We start from the raw sequence: 6,097 nt of genomic DNA, 5'->3' as shown, positions 1-6,097 counted from the left end.
AACAGGCAAAGCATAGTGAAAGCCTAAGTGCTTATTAGGATGACTCCAACCTCAACCTGTCAGGTAGATCAAAAGCTGGAAATCCCCAGAAGAAAAGACAAGGAAAACAGAAAGTGAAGGTTGCAGGCATGCACTGGAAAACACTTAACTAGTGAGTAACTTTCCTTTGTTGATTGTTTCCCTTTCCCCTCCATCCTGCTGGAAGTATAGAACAGTAAGCAGACAAAGCAAGAAATATTCTAAGCAAGGAGGTGGGTTTTTCCAAGATGCAGCTTTAAGTACATTACAGCCAAAATCTGCCTTCACAGAGGGCTCAAGGTCCACTCAGTAGTGACTGAAGAAGGCATGAGGTGAATAATAGGTGGTGGTCCTGCAGTTCCTGAAGTCTATGGCTTTTGCTCTCCCTAACCAAGAAGTAGACAGGTGGAGTGTCCTTTCTGAAAGTGGGGGGGATTTAACTACCCATTAAGTCAGATTTACATGTACTTTCAACATACTGCAAGTAGCAGCAAATAAAACTTGATAGCTGTCTTTACATCTAGAGAGTGTGAAGAGTGCACTTGAGGCTGGAAGAAAGGTTCAGGTAAAAGGTGGATAGAACACCTTTTAGCACACTTTCCTTGGGAAAGAATTCTGGAAGCAAATGAAATACTAACTTGTTTAGAAACACTGCAGATAAGCAGGATTGAAAAGGAATGTGAATCCCCCAACACAAGCTGAAATAATAGTAACTAGCAGGGTAATCATGAGCGTTCACATAGTTCCAGGGTTATAGCTCTCAGCAGTTGAAGGAAGAACAGCAGAAATTTTTAAGGACCCATGAAGGTCCCACTGAAGGAAAATGGCTCTGAAATTGGGTTTTTAGGCCAAGGGTTCTGAGAAACTTGGTAGCATATGCATTGGATCCCAAGGAAGCAAACCCTCCAAGAGCCCCTAAAAGCAGAGATCTGTATTCTGATGGAACATAGCTTGTTGAAACCCGCTAGGATATATTCTAAGATATGCTAAAGGAAAAAAGGAGGAAGAAGAAATCTGTTTCTAGAATGATCAGTCGGAAAAGGTCGCCCAGATTCTGGAGTATGTCTCCTTAGTCAAAGTTTTCTGACTATTCAACAAGACCTTAGCAATGTCACACAAGAAATAATCTGCTAGGAGCAGAGACCACTCATCCTCCAGCTTGTGAGGTTCATAAAGGCTAGGTTGTGGAAGGGAACTGAACCTTGACAAACTTAAGTCTGGGCAGAGAGAAAGAGACACTCTGGCCCACTGAGATGGCTAAGAGTTCACAGAACTAAGTCCTCTGTGATCACCTAGGGAGGGATTAGAAAAAGGTCTCTGCTTTGTCTGTCCTGATCTTCGGCAGTAAGAGAATAGAAGGGAACGTATATCTAAACTCCTTACTCCAATCCCAGGAAAAGGCATCTCATTTCATGGCCACAGGATCAGAAGAGTGGGAAGCAGCAGCAGCAGCTGGGGAGGTTAGGTACCTGTAGGCGAACAAGTCCGTTGAGAGTGTGTTCCACCAACGACTAAGTGAGATGTATACATCTAGCTGCAAACTCCATTTCCCTGGAGATAAGGAATTCATTATTTGATCCCAGCAGGAGACTGGAGAACTGGAGGCCCAGAAGCAGATTGTGGTCTGCCACTATCCCACTCCCTGACCAAAGAAAGAACAGGGGTTTGTACGAGAAGAAAGATTATGTACTGTAAATGTCAAGTGTCGGAGGGGTAGCCGTGTTTGTCGCTTTTTACAGATCCAGACTAAGAGTCCTGTGGCACCTTATAGACTAACAGATGTATTGGAGCATAAGCTTTCATGGGTGAATACCCACTTCACCAGATGCATGACATACGTCACGTGAGTCTGACAAAAGGGTATTCACCCACGAAAGCTTGGCTCCAATACGTCTGTTAGTTTATAAGGTGCCACAGGACTCTTTGTTGCTTTGTACTGTAAATGCATGCTCAGCACACCAGAGCTGGAGAATTTTGCCTAACTACCATAAAGGGGTGGTACTTGCGCCTCGTGGCCATGGCTCCTCCTCTAGCTGTATGAGGCAGTGCCGCCCTGATCTCCCTCAGTTCTTTCGCACCAAATGCCCAGAGACTAGACTCTGATGCAGAGGGGGCAGATGGTGGGTCATGGAATACACATCTGCATCACATCTTGGAGACCCACAGTTACAGTATGTAACCTTTTCTTCTTTTCCGATTAGATGCGGCCATGTATTTCATTTCCGTGACTTGTAAGCAGACTTAGTCCCACTTTGTGCAGATCCTATTTAAACAAGGCCTGAAGGACCACCTTCCCAAATTTTGCATCAGCTCTTGATCCCACAATAATGGCATAATGATTAAAAAAAGTATGCACTGATGATCATGTGGAAACCCTGCAAATATCCAATATTGAAACATCACTTAAGAATGCTATTGACATAGCTTACACTCACAGAATGAACTTGCACAGTACAGGGGGTGTGGCTGAAACTTTCGTATGCAGACCCGATGCAGGAAAAGACAGTTACCTTTCCATAACTGGTGTTCTTCGAGATGTGTTGCTCACGTCCATTCCACAATAGGTGTGCATGCTCGCCACGTGCACTGGTGCCGGAAGTTTTTCCCTTAGCAGTACCTGTAGGGGAGCGCCATGAGCGACCTCTGGAGTGGCACCGCTATGGTGCGGTATCTGGGGCGCTGTGCGCTCCCCCAACCCTGTTCCTTCTTGCCAGACAACTCCAACAGCGGGGAAGGAAGGTGGGATGTGGAATGGACATGAGCAACACATCTCAAAGAACACCAATTACTGAAAGGTAATTGTCTTTTCTTCTTCGAGTGATTGCTCATGTGCATTCCACAATAGGTGATTCCAAGCTATATCTGTTGGAGGTGGGTAGGAGTTCACAACACTCAGGATGAAGCGCTGCCCTGCTGAACCCGACGTACTCTCTGGTTTGGGAGATTATCGCATAATGCAAGGTGAACATGTGGACCGATGACCATGTGCAGCTCTACAGATGTCCTGAATAGGGACATGGGCCAGAAAAGCAGCCGATGAGGCTTGCGCCCTAGTCAAGTACGCTCTCACAATCGGTGCGGGTGAACAGATACACAAAGTGATCCAGTTGGAGAGCCGCTGAGTGGAGATTGGCCAACCTTTCATGCGTTCAGCCATGGCGATGAACAATTGTGAAGACTTCCTGATTGGCTTTGTACATTCCAGGTAAAAAGCCAGAGCCCATCTCACATCCAACATGTGGAGACGGTGCTCCTCACTGGACACATGAGGTTTGGGAGAGAGCACTGTCAGGAAAATTTCCTGGCCCATATGATAGGTGGAGACCACTTTAGGGAGGAACGAAGGGTATGGGTGGAGCTGGACCTTATTCTTATGGAACACCGTGTATCGGGGTTTGGAGGTCAGGGCCCGGAGCTCCGAGACCCGTCTAGCAGACGTGATCACCACCAGAAAGGCTACTTTCCATGAGAGGTGTGACCAGGAGCATGTAGTAAGCAGATCAAATGAAGGCCCAGTTAGCCTGGCCAGCACCAAGTTCAGGTCCCACTGGGGAAATGGGGGCTGTGACAGACCCAGACCAGTGGGGTACAGGAGTCTGGTAGAAGGCAAATATACTGGTCACTGGATGAGTAGTTTTCTGTTCCCTGAGTGACCAGAGCAGGTGCTGCACTAGAGTAATCAGGAACCTGCTAGAACCAATTAAGGCAGACAGGCCGATCAGAACACCTGCAGCCAATCAAGGCAGGCTAATCAGGGCACCTGGGTTTAAAAAGGAGCTCACTTCAGTTTGTGGTGTGTGTGTGAGGAGCTGGGAGCAAGAGGCGCAAGGAGCTGCGAGTGAGAGGGTGTGCTGCTGGAGGACTAAGGAATACAAGCGTTATCAGACACCAGAAGGAAGGTCCTGTGGTGAGGATAAAGAAGGTGTTTGGAGGAAGCCATGGGGAAGTATCCCAGGGAGTTGTAGCTGTCATGCAGCTGTTACAAGAAGCACTATAGACAGCTGCAATCCACAGGGCCCTGGGCTGGAACCCAGAGTAGAGGGCAGGCCCGGGTTCCCCCCAAACCTCCCAACTCCTGATCAGACACAGGAGGAGTTGACCCAGACTGTGGGTTCCACCAGAGGGGAAGATCACTGAGGCGAGCAAATCTGCCAATAAGCGCAGGACCCACCAAGGTAGAGGAGGAACTTTGTCACAGGGCTAACATACAGAAAGAGGTGATCCAAGCCCTTAAGAAATTGACCAGTCATAGCATGAGAGAATATCATCTGGCCCTGCACTGGCGGATGGAAGGCCGATATGGCTTCCAGGTTCACCTTGATGTACAAGGACGCTAGGCCCTGGGCTCTAAGATGAAGAAGGTAGTCTACTATAAGCTGGATCAGAGCAGCCACTGGTGGGACGCCCCAATCAGTGACCAGCCAGGGAAAACCGAGACCATTTCAACAGGTAGGCCTGACATGTGGAGGGCTTCCTGCTCTCCAGGAGGACACACTGAACTCCTTCCAAGCAAGTCCTCTCCTCCTGGCCTAACCACTGAGCTACCTAGCCGTGAGGCGGAGGGCTTCTAGGTTGGGGTGGAGAAGGTGACCTTGGTCCTAGGAGAGCAGGTCCGGGTGGGCTGGCGGGCAACGGCCACAGCGGGGCAACTGCCAAGCTTGTGAGAGTCCCGTACCAATGCTGCCTGGGCCATGCCAGGGCGATCAGAAGGACATGGGCCCTATCCATCTTTATCTTTTCCAAGACCTTGCCGATCAGTGGAATTGGGGGAAAGGCATAGAAAAACTGACCCAACTAGGACAGAAGAAAGGCATCCCAACCCTCCCCTGGAGCCGAAGCAGGGACACCTGCGGGTCACGAACAGATCCACCTGGGGAGTGCCCCACATTTGGAAAATCCTGTGCACCACGTCCAGGTGCAGTGACCATTTGTGCGAGAGGAGAAGTCCCAGTTCGGCCGATCCCCCCAAGAGTTTTGGATGCCCGGTAGTTGGTGGGCTTCCAAGTAGATATCATGGGCTATGCAGAAGTCCCACAGCCTGAGGGCTTCCTGGCAGAGGGCTGAGGAGCAGACTCTGCCTTGCCTATTGATGTACAACATTGGGTTTGTGTTGTCCATGAGAACCCTGACCACTCGCTAGGCATGAGCAAAAAGCTACGCTGACTAGACGGACTGCCCTGAGTTCCTTGACATTTATGTGCAGGGCTAGGTCCTGCACAGACCACACACCTTAGGTCTGGAGGTTTCCCACACAGGTCCGACGAATCAGACACCAACTCCGCAGTCGGGGACCGGACCCTGAACGGGACCCCTTGGAGCATGTTCCCCTAGGAGGACCACCAGCGTAGGGAGGCTATTACAGGTTTGGGCACAGTGAGAACTTTGTCCATCCTGTCTCTGGACTGGGAGAATACCGAGACCAATCAGCGCTGAAAAGGCCCCATCCTGAGTCTGGTGTGATGAACCACGTACGTGCACACTGACATATGACCCAGCAGTTGGTGGCACGCTCTGGCAGTCATCACGGGAAACCTTGTGACCACACCAATGAGCTCCCTTAGGGTTTCAAATCCGTCTGGTGGGAGGGAGGCTGTAGCTGATGTCGCATCCAGAATCGCCCCAATGAACTCTTAAGCATTGCACCGGTACCAATGTCGACTTGGTGTTGTTTACCAGCAGCCCCAGTGTGGTGCATGTGGACAGGAGAAGTGTTATGTGATCCCATACCTGTGACCTGTAGCTGCCCTTGACCAGCCAGTCATCAAGGTAGGGAAAGATCTGGACCCCCGCCATCCCTACCCCCCCCCCAAACGCCTGAGGTAGGCCACTACCACAGACATACACTTTGTGAAGACTCTGGGAGCCGTCGATAGGCCAAACGGGAGGACAGTGAACTCACACTAGTGCTCCTGCCCTACTGTGAAGTGGAGGAAATGATTTTTTATAAGGGGGCTGGTATCTGGGGTGGGTGGACTGACTGGGAGCCTGCTACGGTTTGAACCTGGTCCTGGCCGGGGCCAGGACATAGAGACAGAGGGTCTTTAATGTCATGTGGGAGTCCTTAAGACTGTGTGACTTC

At 50.0% G+C, this 6,097-nt stretch overlaps 1 protein-coding gene across 1 annotated transcript in view; it reads right to left on the bottom strand.

Annotated features, from left to right (window-relative positions):
• The window catches only part of TDRD12 (tudor domain containing 12), a 161,779-nt gene that overhangs the window by 6,236 nt on the left and 149,446 nt on the right, over window positions 1-6,097 (bottom strand). The window lies entirely within an intron of this gene.

This window comes from Mauremys reevesii, linkage group 16, assembly GCF_016161935.1.
Source record: "Mauremys reevesii isolate NIE-2019 linkage group 16, ASM1616193v1, whole genome shotgun sequence".
NCBI lineage: Eukaryota > Metazoa > Chordata > Testudines > Geoemydidae > Mauremys > Mauremys reevesii.
The sequence above is the reverse complement of the archived record's forward strand: the minus strand, read 5'-3'. Positions and strand labels throughout refer to the sequence as shown.